Source organism: Heterocephalus glaber, unplaced genomic scaffold (genome assembly GCF_053883595.1).
Source record: "Heterocephalus glaber isolate CG9 unplaced genomic scaffold, H.glaber_assembly_v1.0 deba00001610, whole genome shotgun sequence".
NCBI classification, from domain to species: Eukaryota; Metazoa; Chordata; class Mammalia; order Rodentia; family Bathyergidae; genus Heterocephalus; species Heterocephalus glaber.
In genome coordinates this window covers 11,269,053-11,280,811 of record NW_028258381.1, presented here as the reverse complement: position 1 = coordinate 11,280,811, position 11,759 = coordinate 11,269,053, and the positions used below count along the sequence as shown (strand labels likewise).

At 53.6% G+C, this 11,759-nt stretch overlaps 1 protein-coding gene across 17 annotated transcripts in view; it reads right to left on the bottom strand.

The window, feature by feature from the left end:
• The window catches only part of Grb10 (growth factor receptor bound protein 10), a 107,876-nt gene that overhangs the window by 62,072 nt on the left and 34,045 nt on the right, over window positions 1-11,759 (bottom strand). For 5 of the 17 annotated variants that reach the window (XM_087196046.1, XM_087196049.1, XM_087196042.1 and 2 more), the window contains exon 1: window positions 662-4,181. The exons of 8 other annotated variants lie outside the window; for them this stretch is intronic. The gene's annotated coding sequence lies outside the window, so the exon portion shown is untranslated. Of the gene's footprint in view, window positions 1-661; window positions 4,182-11,759 lie in introns of those variants that run through there. 4 more of the 17 variants (XM_021254223.2, XM_087196045.1, XM_087196043.1 and 1 more) reach the window with 2 other exon arrangements.

Below are 11,759 nucleotides of genomic sequence, written 5' to 3'. Positions count from 1 at the left end.
CGGCCCTCCCAGTGCACCAGGGTCTCCCTGTCTGTGGCCACCCCAGGGAATTCCTGCGACTCCATGGCAAATGCCACCAGCCCAACCTGCTCTTCACCTCCTACCAGAAACTCTGCTTTCCTCTTTTCTTAATTATCAAACAAGCCAAGGGAAATCTTTGGAGATGTAGACAGAAGATCAGCCTGAATTTAGAGACCTAACAGCATACTTGTGATCTTCAACTGTTTTTCCTACACAGCAAAGGCTATGGAAATCAGATTGCGTAAACTATTTTGTGTTTTGCTCCCGGCTGCCTCGCCCTCTACAAGTAACATGTAAGAAGTTATTTTTAAGCCTTGGTAAATACCATTTTTTTCATACTAAAACTACCATCCTAGACACTTCCCAATGGTTTGCAACATCCACATCACATAAGTAACGATCCAACAAATGCCTCTGGGCACAAAATCTTGCCCGCATTTCTTTTTCTTTTTTGGTACCAGGGATTGAACTCGGGTCCTTGTGCTTGCGAGGCAAGCGGCAGAACCACTGACCTAAATCCCCAGCCCACTGCCCGCATTTCTGACTATTCGCTGCTGATCCCTCAAAGTCCCAAGGCGAGGTCCAGGTCGCCTGTGCTTTCAGCGGGACTCTGGTCCCTCACAGTCAAAGTCCTCCTCACCTCGCACACCCTCCACAGAGGCGAAACACGGCTTCATGAGCCCCCAGCTGCCAGGTCCGGGACGGGCTGCTTTTCCAGAAGTGACTTTTTGCCAATTACAGAGGTGAGCCGAATGGTGGTTGTAATTCTAGCACTTTCTGAGGCTGACGCAGGAGGAGGGCAAGCTCAGCCCGGGCAACTTAGCAAGACCCTGTCTCAGAAAAATAAAACAAAACAAAACAAAATGGTCTGGGGATGTAGCTCAGTGTGCTGGGTTCAGTCCCAGTAATACACACACAAACAATTCCACAGGTCGAAAAAATAAATGTACCAAAAATAAATGTGGCGACAGGAGTTAAGGATGAGAATTGTTTCCTAGAGAAGTCAAGCAAGATTTAATGCAAGTTCAGGATCCCTTCCCAGAAATGTCTGGAACCAGAAGTGTTTTGGACTTCGGGATTTTTTTTCAGATTTTGGAATATGTGCATATACATGAGGTGTCTTAGGAATGAGCCCTCGATCTAAATGTGAGATTTATTTATGTCTCATATACACTTTATCCACAGCCTGAAGCTCATTTCATGCAATATTATTAATTTTGTGCCTAAAACAAAGTTTCATGGTGTGAAATTTTCCATTAGTGGCTGGATATGGGGGCCCAAAAAGTACCAGATTTTGGAACATTTCAGATTTTGAATTTTTGGATTAGGAATCCTGTAATCTGGAATATGACGGTATTTGGAAAATAAAGCCAAAACACAAAAGGCAATAGAGAAAGCTAACCAGTAACTGCAGCATTAAAAGGGAATCCCTAGCTGGACATGGTGGCACATGTCTGTCATCCCAGCACTCTGGAAGGCTGAGGCAGGAGGGTCAAAAGTTTGAGCTCAGCCTGGGCAACTTACTGACTCAGCAAGACCCTGTCTCAAAATTTAAAAATAAACAAAGGGCTGAATATGGCGCTCTGGGTGCAAACCCTGAGTTCAATCCCATGTACTGAAGGAGAAAAAAAAAAAACAATTCCTGCATCCTGACAGCCGGGTGTGAGTGTCCCTTCACCTTTCAGAGGTAAACAATGGCACCCGGCCGGGAGTGAGAGAATCAACTCCAGGACAAGACTAAAAGGCCCATCTTTGTGCCGGCTTGGCTTCCTCTGAAGGTTACACGCTCCAGGCTGTGGTCTGTTTACAGGTAGGGTGGGGGTGGCCCAGTGGTAAGGGGTATCAAACCTTGCATGCCGGAGGCGCCAGCATGGGCAGGCGGATCCTTCTTTGAAGGTCTGGTTAGCAGCTACTGCTTTTTAGGTCAGAGCCTTAATTATGGGGCTGCCCCGTCCAGGGACAGCTGAAAGGGCCCCAGACTCCCTAACCCATGTTGCAGGCGTCACTCATTATTAAATGCCAGACCTTCACATGGCCATTGGCCACACACACAGCCCACCGAGGTCTACGTCCAGCCTGCTTGCTGGATACACCGAAACCCAGCCTCACCCAGTCTGCTCCACCTCGGAGACACCCATGCACGCATGACTGCATGTTGCTACGGCTTCAACAGGACACGTCCCACAAGGCCTGGGTTCCAAGCTGGTGCCCCAGTGCAGCGATTTCCTCCCTGGGGCTTGGAGAGGGCACTCGGAGCAACGGGAGCATCTGTCATGCAGGAGGCGGGGCCTCGTTGGAGGACCTGGTTCCTAGGCCGACCCTGCACGGGAGACCTTTCCCGGCTCTTTCCACCTCTGCTGCTTCCTGGTGCCAGTGCCGTGAGTCCAACAGGAAACTCCTGTGCTGGCTGCCCAAGGACGAGTGGGTGACGAGACTGCTTAGGCTGGGATCACTGCTTCTAGGAGGTGAGACCCCCTCCCACCATCAGCAGCTTCCTCTCCGCTGATGCTACCCTCCACCCCCGGCATGCATCACCTGCACAGCTTCCAAACCCTTGCCAAGCCTCAGGCGTGGTGTGGTGAGAGGCTAACGTCCTCCCGCCCCAGCTACATGCAAGGATTCACCTGTATGAAAAAGTAATGGGAAAACGGCAGAGTTTGCTTTGGGGTTCTGGGGTCCAGGTCTAGAGGTGCTGCAGTTACTTCCTTTCTCCTTGACACTCGTCCTGTGACGCACTCTGCCCTTCGCCCACGCGAGCAGTATGGCAAAGCAGAAAGGTCCCCAGCCCCCATGTGTCCCCTGGCATCCTGGGCACGGACCCCAGAGTGGAGCAGAGAGCAGAGCAGGTTCCTCACCACTGAGCATGGGAGGACAGAGCCGTCACTCCGCAGTCACACGACCCGCAGCACCTAAGGATGCGGTGAAAGCGTGTGCAAAACCAGCTCCTTCAAGATGGAAACAACCTCGGGAAGAAATGAGTTAGAGCTACTTTTTCTTTTTTTGCCTCAAATGACAGTTCTTACTTCGGTACTGTGCTTTATGTCTACAAATGTGCAAAGGGAATTCGAGATTTCAAAGCAGAGACTTGTGTTAATCGATCCTAAAACCCTGAGCAGAACTCATCCTAGGAGGCCGGGATGAGAAAAGGGAAACTCAGCGCACATCCGGAGACGAAGGCGACGCCTCGTATGTGCAGTAGGATCCACTTTGCCTGTTATTTGTGGCTGTGTTAACACAGGGTTTCCAGACGTCTGTGACCATAATGCAAAGGACTTTTCTCCAAAACCATGACAAGGACAAGTTTAGAAGGGAAAATCCTACTGCATTAAAAGCCCAAGTTTTCCTGCACCCAGGCCCAGCGCAGCTGAAGACGCCTCGCCTTCCCCTATCCAGGCTGTGTGACCAGAGGACGGCCTCCGGGGGCGCTGTTCCCGCCATCAGCACAAACAGCCTATTAGCGGCCTGGCTTCAGCCGCTGCCTGTGGTGGCTCAGAGCAGGAACATCAGGTGTGGTTATTCCTGGTAAGAAGGGATTCCCGTCTTTATCTTTCCCCCAACTTGTTGAGCTGTTAGTCCCACACCTGTCACCTGTTGGAAGTGTGTGGCCGGTGGGTGCCAGGATGGCGACAGAGCCTGAAAGCATTCGCTGCAGTCTAATTTTAGAGCATTTCCATCACCCACAAAGAAGCCCTGCGCCGGGGGCCTGTCGATCCTGACAAATAGTTTTCCCAAAATAAGACACCTCCGCCCAGTCGGTGAGCGGCCAGCTCTCACTCCAGTTTCCCGCACCAGGGAGGCAGAGGCAGCCTGGCCTAACTCAAGGGCGTCAGCCACATCCTGTAGTCCTGCATCAGGCGTGCCCTGACCTGGGGTGCAGACCCAGGCCGGGTGGGGTCAGGCACGGAAAGCTGCCCTCAGTACTGCTGTTCCCACTCCAGCCGCCACTGCCCCTGCTGCACCTGCCACCTCCACCTCCCCCACCCAGCATCAACTCCCATCACCTCCACTTCCTCCAATTCCATCTCCCATGGCCTCTGCCCTTGCCTGTGCCAGGCCCTGCAAGTCTTCCATGACTTCCACCCCCCTCAACCCCACCTCCACTGCCTCTGCATGGCCTGCTCCACCCCGCTCACTGCATCTTCACCTCCCGAAGCTCCACCCCCATGTCCCTCCCACCACTCCCCCCTTCCACCATCCACTCCACCACTGCGTCCACCACCACCACTGAGCCCACCACCCTCAGCTTCAACAAACCTCCACTTGTGAACAGGCCACCACAGACACCCGGCCGAACATGTCCGTTAGCTCAAGGCCACGCTGTTAACCGTCAGGGAGTGGCACTGTGACTCCCTGTGAGTCCTGCCCCGACTTCAGGGTCAGGAAACATCTCCAGCACCCACAGGCCCGGCGTGGGGAGTGCACAACCACCCCGGGAGAACACAAGCGCAGTCGCTGAAGTGTGTAGAGACGCACACGGGCATCACTCAAACACAAACTGAAGATTTCCACACTGAACGAAACGCATTGTGATTCAGGCCCCAAGGAGCTCTGGCCAACCATGACTCAGTTCTGCAAAACGGGGGGAGATTCCTGCTTTCATTCCCTGAATGTCTCCTCCTGTCACTTGTCTCCCTCCTGTCACAAACATCCCTGCATGCCCTGAGCGCCAGGGAGTCAAAGCAGCAGCCAAAAGCCACCCGCAGGCCAAATCCCTCTGGAAGGCAAAGGGAATCCAAGGCCACCTTGCAATATAAGAACCAAATGACCCAAATAGGAAGATCAGGGCACAGAATAGCAGAAGGGCAGTGTGGCGTGGTAGCAAGATCACTCCTCTGAACAGGAGGGTAACATTCGGGATCCCAGCGCAGTCCCAACGGGGACAGGCCCTCCGCGTCTCTGAGCTGTAGCTGCTTCTCTAACACAGGCTTCCCGTCCTGCTGCCACCCTCAGGGCACACGAGCCATGCCAGTCACACTGCACCCAGCCTCTCCAGCCCCCAGCTTCGCATCTTCTCTCTCGGCTCCACAAGCCCCACCTCTCCACCAGAACCATAGGCCCAAGCCACAGGTGAGTGAGGACCGAGGGCCCCTGCCGCAGAGCTGGGTGCTCAGTGGCTGCACCTCACACTGGCTCTCCTTCCCCGCTCAGCAGAAGGCAGATGCCTCCCCCAGCTTGTCCAACAACGACCCCAGGACAGGACCCGGGGCTGAACAGGAAACAGTCCTTGGTGGTGGCTCCTCCTAGTCCACAAGTCCCCAGAGGCTCCAGGTCATGGGGAGTCTGCCTGAGAACCTGCAGGCTGAACGAGGGGGGCTGGTTCTGGCTCCTGAAGAGCAGCCGGACCACATGAGATGCCGGCCTGCCTGCTCTTCAGAGGCCTCGAGTGAGACGAGTGCGGAAGGCAGAGAGCAGCTGCTGGGCACAGCCAGGCAGAGAGGCTCATGGGGTGCCCTCAGGGTCTGTCACCCAGGGAGCTTGGAGTCAGCAAGGGGCCACCACAAAGCCATGCATGGCTAGATCCAAGCCATGACAGGCTCTGTCCTTCTGCAGAGAGTGCCCTGGCCCTGTGAGACAGGCGGGGGTACAGTGAGGGTATGGGGCCATCTCAGCGGGCCACAGGAAACAGCTCCCGCCCCCTGTTCATGGACAGTCCTACCGTGTTATGCGCCAGATGCTTATAAACTCCTGGGGAACAAACTCGGCGCTTCCGGGTGAAGACTTCACTCTGCCTATTTCCTCCTCTGGAAAGTCAGGTCTTTGGTGACATGAATAAACTTCTTCTCAACTCTAAGGCTGAGTCTGTACACTACAGAAAAATGTTCCAAAGCTAGTCCATCCCTAGAATCCTGGTTCAAAATAAAATTCTGGGTGAATTCTAAGTATCTGGCCAATTTGGAATAAAGGAGTGGATATACCCTGTTCTCCTGAGTATTGAATGGTTTTGTGCACTGGACTACAGGCAGGACAGGACAGAGAATCCTGGGGAGAGAACGCGCTGAGGTGAGCCACACCAGTGGCCCCTGTCCAGGGTGGGTAGAAGGTTTCTAGGAAGAGAGCAAGGAGGGGCATCCCAAGCCAACTGGGGTTTCCTACGGGGACAGAATTCAGCATTCACCAAGGCCAGGGCAGAGAAGAGCGTGCTCAGTGTGATGCTCCAGAGAACTGCAAATTGTTCCCTTAGAGCACCAGGGCCAGGGGAAGAACCACCAGAAAGGAGGAGGCAGAACAACCCCAGAGCTCACAGAGGTGAGGGAGAAGAACAGTCAAACTTGGTGCGCGACTACTTCGAAATGCATCAAATTTGGGACTCAACCCATTTTGGTGGGAAAAATTTTGCCCTGGCGCTCGTCATTTGCTTGCCTCATGACGTGCTCCCCTTTGCAGCCAAACAAGTTTGTTTGGTACTCATTATAGCTCCTGGAACCAATTAATGACAAGGACCAAGGCATGAGCACATGTGTTCCCACCGGCCCACCTGCAAAATGTCCTTCCCGTGACACATTGAACAGAGCTGCTAGAAGGGTCTGCCTCAATAGCAACCACACATCTGTCCCAGGAGAAGTGATTTCTGATCCAGGTAACAAAGCTTAATGAAAACCAAGCCTCAAAAGGATCAAACTGTTTCCAAGACACTTAACTGTGCCCAACATAAAGCCCAAAATTATTGAAGGGATTACTTGCCCCACAGAACAGTTAGTGCCCAGCTATGTAAAACTTACAATGTCTGCATCCAAATGAAAATGAAAAGGCATGAAAAGAAAGTAAAACTCATAAATACGATAAGAGAAATCAAGCAAGAGAAGCAGATCTAGAAAAACCAATGGTGGCAGAAGTAGAAGATGGTATGTTAGAAAGAAAACATTAAATCTACTCCAATCGGGAAGGCAGGAAAGGAAAGCATGAAGTAGACAAGGAGAGAAATGGAAGATGTGAAATGCGCCAATTCAACCTCTGCGATGAGAAGTAGATGGGGTGGGGCTAACTGAAGTTCCACTCCACGTCTTCTCTTCCGTCCCCCAAAACCATTCTCCCAGGACACTGGGGGATCCTCACCACGGAAGGCTGCTGTGGTCCAGGAAGCCACAGAAACTATCCAGAGTGACACTCCAAGGATAAACAAAGACAGAAACGATAACCGGAAGGCCCTTAGTCATGTCAGACACGGAGAGCAGGGAGGGTCCCAGGGCAGGGCCAGCGAGAACCAGTGAAGTGGGCTCCGTCACCATTTCACACCTGCCTGGCAGAGCCCTCTAAGGGTAGGAGAGTCATGAGGGTGAGGCACAAAACTCGCCTATCACAAAGCACAGGCCTGTCCCCTTCTCCACCCCCAAGGCAACAGGCTCCTGCTCTGTCTCAGGCTCAGAATGTGCTGGAAGAGGGGCAGCTGGAGGCAACCGTGGAGATTCCCTGCTTTTCTCCCAATAAGGGGCAGCCATGCTCTTCCGTGCCTGAGCCCCAGTTATAAATGGCAACAGCCTGGCTATTCTCAGGGTCACCCTGGCTTCCACACACAGTGAGGGGCGCTCAGCCATCGCTGGGCACCAGCTTCCAACGCTGTCACCAAATGGGATGACACCTGCGGGAGGAGGTGGCGGAATGTGGGGGTGAGAGAGGGTGCACATGGAGACAGGGCAACAGGAAGACCCAGTGCCCGTCTGAATGAGAAAAGAGCACAGGGTAGTAAAAGACACAGCCAAAAACAGCAGGATAAGCATCTGCAAAGGTAGAGTGTTCCAGTGTTTTAGCGGAATTCATGCAATACAGTTTTTTATTCAAACATTCACTGTATTTTATGATTATCCCTCACTGATCAACCGCTTAGAGCAATTTCCGTCAAAAACATGACAGCGTGTCCTCATCCACCTTATCACTGCAAAGTCACAGAGACTGTGAGAGGGAGACGTTTTGAACCAACGCAGGACATCGAGGCAGCTGGGACAGCACAGCTAAAGGCCCTCAGGAGAGAGGACTCCAGAGCTGCTGCAGGGAGTGTCGAGGATGAGGGGACACACGTGTCGGAAGCTGGGGGATTCCGAGAGGGATTCGTGGTGGAGTCTTTTTCTGTAATACATTTCCAAGACTTAAACCTTCACTGTATTTTTTCTCACACCTGACAAGTGGGAGTGCGCGCGCGCGCGCACACACACACACACACACACACACACACACACAAGCATGAACCTGGCAGCACAAAGACAAAATGTCCACAGGTGCCCCAGGCCCTCACTTCCTCTACCACCAGAGTTATGGAACATTTCTCTACCCAAACACTCTTCTCCCTGAGTTACGGACGTTGCTCAGAACACCTTCCAGGAGAGGTTATCTTCCCAGCTCAGCAAGCCCTGACCAGGCACTGCGCTGAGAACTGCTTCCAGAACCTCTACCCTCCAGGCCGCTCCTCAGAGTAAGTCCAGGGGCAGCCACGTCCCCACCCTGGGAGACACAACCGTCAGATCAGCACCTCTGTGACCCTGCCCCAGCTCGGTTCCAGGGAGGCCGCAAGGACGGGCCCCTTGTCCAGCTGCCCCATCCTGTACAATTTAGCAAGATCCTGCCTCAAAGTAATAAAGGATGAGGGCTGCAGCTCACGCGAAGGTCCTGGGTTCAATCCCCAGCACCCTACACATGCACGCAGTCTTCATGTCATAGTAACTTTAATGCTTTTTTTCTTTGTTAATAATGAAAAACAAGAGTAGGAGATGAAGGAGAGGGAGGGTGGAAAAAGGAGAGGGAAAGAGGGGAAGCCCTGCCCAGGAGACACTCGGAAGACACCGCACACTGGTAGTTCAGTGCTGTCGCATCTTCTGCACCCACATGCTCCTGGCATGGATGGACAGAGAGGTGCTGACCGAGAGGAATGCCCACGCCAAGTGTCCTCCAGAGTGCTGTCCATGCTGTAGCCTTCCCTTGGCTGGCCAGAGGCACCCTGCAGCACCTAGGTCCCCCCCACATCGGCCGCCCCTGCCTGGACTCCGCAGGCAGAGCCCGATGGAAGGTGCACAGGACACAGCCTCGCTGTCCTCTAGGGACGCGGGGGTGGGGGGGGGTGGGTGAAGGGGACTAGGAGGCGGAGGAAGGGGATGGAGGGAGGCAGCACGACAGAGGCTCAGCAGTGGGACAGCAGGAGACACAGGCACGGGCAGCAGATGGAGCGAGTGCGGTGTCAGCCAGCAGGGAGATGAAGGGCTGCCACGTCCCACTCCCCACAAGATCCCTGCTGCATCCTGGGGCCCGGGGACACCCAACAGGGACGGCCAGCACCTCAGCTTCCCGAAAGGTCAGGCTGAGACCCAGAGCAGCTCCCTCGGGGAAGGAATTGGGCCAGAATCGACCTGGTGCACAGGAGGCGTGGAGACAGCCCCGGGTGTCTGCCCGGAGATCCACCGCTCTGAAGCCCAGGCCAAAGACAACTGGTGGTGGCCAGGGCGGAGGTGACAGAAGCAGAGTGACTGAAGGGCAGTGTGGACGACAAGGTGACAGGCCTGGGCAGACGCCATCCCTCTGCCCCATGTGTGCAGCTGGTTTGCATGAAGCCTGGGCACGGGCGCCCGAGGCCTCAGAGGGGTCTGTCTCCACCCCCGCCATCTCTGGGGAGGACGTGTCCTCAGGACCCAGCTGTCTCCCTGGAGTCCCGACACTCATACCTAACACTGCTCACCAAGGACACCAAGGGACCCACGATCCCCAAGACCCGACCCCAGAGCAACCTGCACATGACGGCTGCTCCCACTGCGCTGGGGAAAAGGAGTCTGGCCAACTTTTGTTTCTATTTCACTTCTTATCTGCTTGCATTACTGGGAATTGATTCACCCTGAGCTACATCTGCAGCCCTTCTTCATTTGGAGACGGGGTCTCACTCAGTTGCCCAGACAGGGATTAAACTCATGATCCTCCTGCCTCAGCCTCCCAGAGTGCTGGGATTATAAGCCTATTTACTTTAAGTGAATACTTAAATCACTCCATTGTGATTTCAAAGTCTTGAAAAGATCGTAATCTCAAACTGACATAGATACCTTAAAAATCAAAGTCTCAAAAACTAATTTTACACTGCTTTAAAAATCAGACTGCCAGCTCATGTTCTAATACCAATCAAAATATAGGCTCATTTAATGAGAGTCTTTCATTTGCTAAGCATAAGGCCTCGGGCTTTCCACAAGTGACTTCTAACTGTGTCTATGATGACACTATAAACAGAAGAAATGTACAGAGAATCCAAACACAGCCTCGTGATGTCAGCATGTGTGTGAGCTGCCTGCTGGACCTCACAAGCTGCTACTGAAGTCAGAATCATAATCTTATCCAATTTGTGAAACCACCCGCCTATCCGCTGGGGCAGTTGGATAGCGGCAAATGAGCAATGCTTCCGAGTCCTCCCACCTCTCACTCTGAGCCTGGAAGTCAGGGCCACGGAGGTTCTTGAAAATGTGGCCCAGCAAAAAGTCGTTCTGCCGAGGTCTGGGTGCTGAGGACACAGAGAAGGGAGAGCTACAGAATCACCCCAAGACTAAAAAGACAATCTGAGTAAGAGCGACGGAGCGAGGAACAGGTCCCAAACCAAGACCCAAACGACAGAGGAATCTGGGCCCCAGCAGAAAACCCACAGCTGTGTGAGACCACTGAGGGAACCCATGCCCAGGAGGCAGGGTGTGGACCAGCTGACTCACTTCCGACCTCTCGGCCCTGCCCACCCAGAGAATTCGCTCTGGGCACTGGGTTCCAACACCAGGACCAGCTGATCTTCCCACCTCTGCAGATGCCCCCAAAAGGGGCCAAAGACCACACATGGAAGGAATGAGGCCCCTGGGTTCCAATAAAACTTCATTAGCAAAAACAGGCAGGGGCCAGTGTGTGGACCCAGTGGTGCTAGATAAGAAGACTCAGGGGCACGGCCCTGAGATGGAACTGAGAGCAGTACCTTGCGACCCTGGAGCTGGCCAGGACATCAAGAGCTCAGATGGGTGCCAGGGCCACCCAGCAGCTGCCAACCTGGGGACAGGGTCACAGCAACGGGCTGAGGGGCTGCATTTCTCACAGAACCCTGGGCATGTTCAGCTCAGAAGTCAGCAGGTGAACGTAGAAAGATTTCCTTTAGGAAATTCAGTAATAAAAATACTTTTGTAAATAAAATTTGCATGCAGAGTTTCATTTCAGCTCCACAATACACGTGGACGGGTTTAGGAATGCAGGTTTTATTTTCTATTTTGCACTTTTCTGAAGGGTGAGAAACGCTGCTTTTGTGTGCAGGTATGAATATCCCTTCTTCAACACCAGAGCCCAGGCGAGAAGTGTCCTGGGCACAAGGAAGATGCCACGGTGTCTGCATCGATGTACACAGACACCCAGGCCCTGGGTGACCCCATGAGCCCCATCCCAAGCCCTAAGCAGGGGTGAAGGGTGGAACTCCAGACGGGTCAGCCCGAGTCTGCCAGAGGTCACACAGCTTCCGGGCTGAGCTCAGCATTTTTAAATCTGGGGCTGGGTGTAATGCTGGGGACTGAACCCAGCACCCTCTCACTGAGCGGCCTCCTCAGCCCTTTACTTTGTTTTCTACTTGAGACAGGGTCTCGCTATGCCCCTCGTTGCCCAGTTGAGCTGGAACTCCTGACCCTCCTGCCTCAGCCTCCCAGAGCGCAGGCATTAGAGGGATGCAGCCCCACAGGGGCCCAGGAGTCTGACATTTTCAATTGCTCACAGTGAGCTGCAGGCTGTGGAAACAGAACACCCAGAGGCCGCTCCTG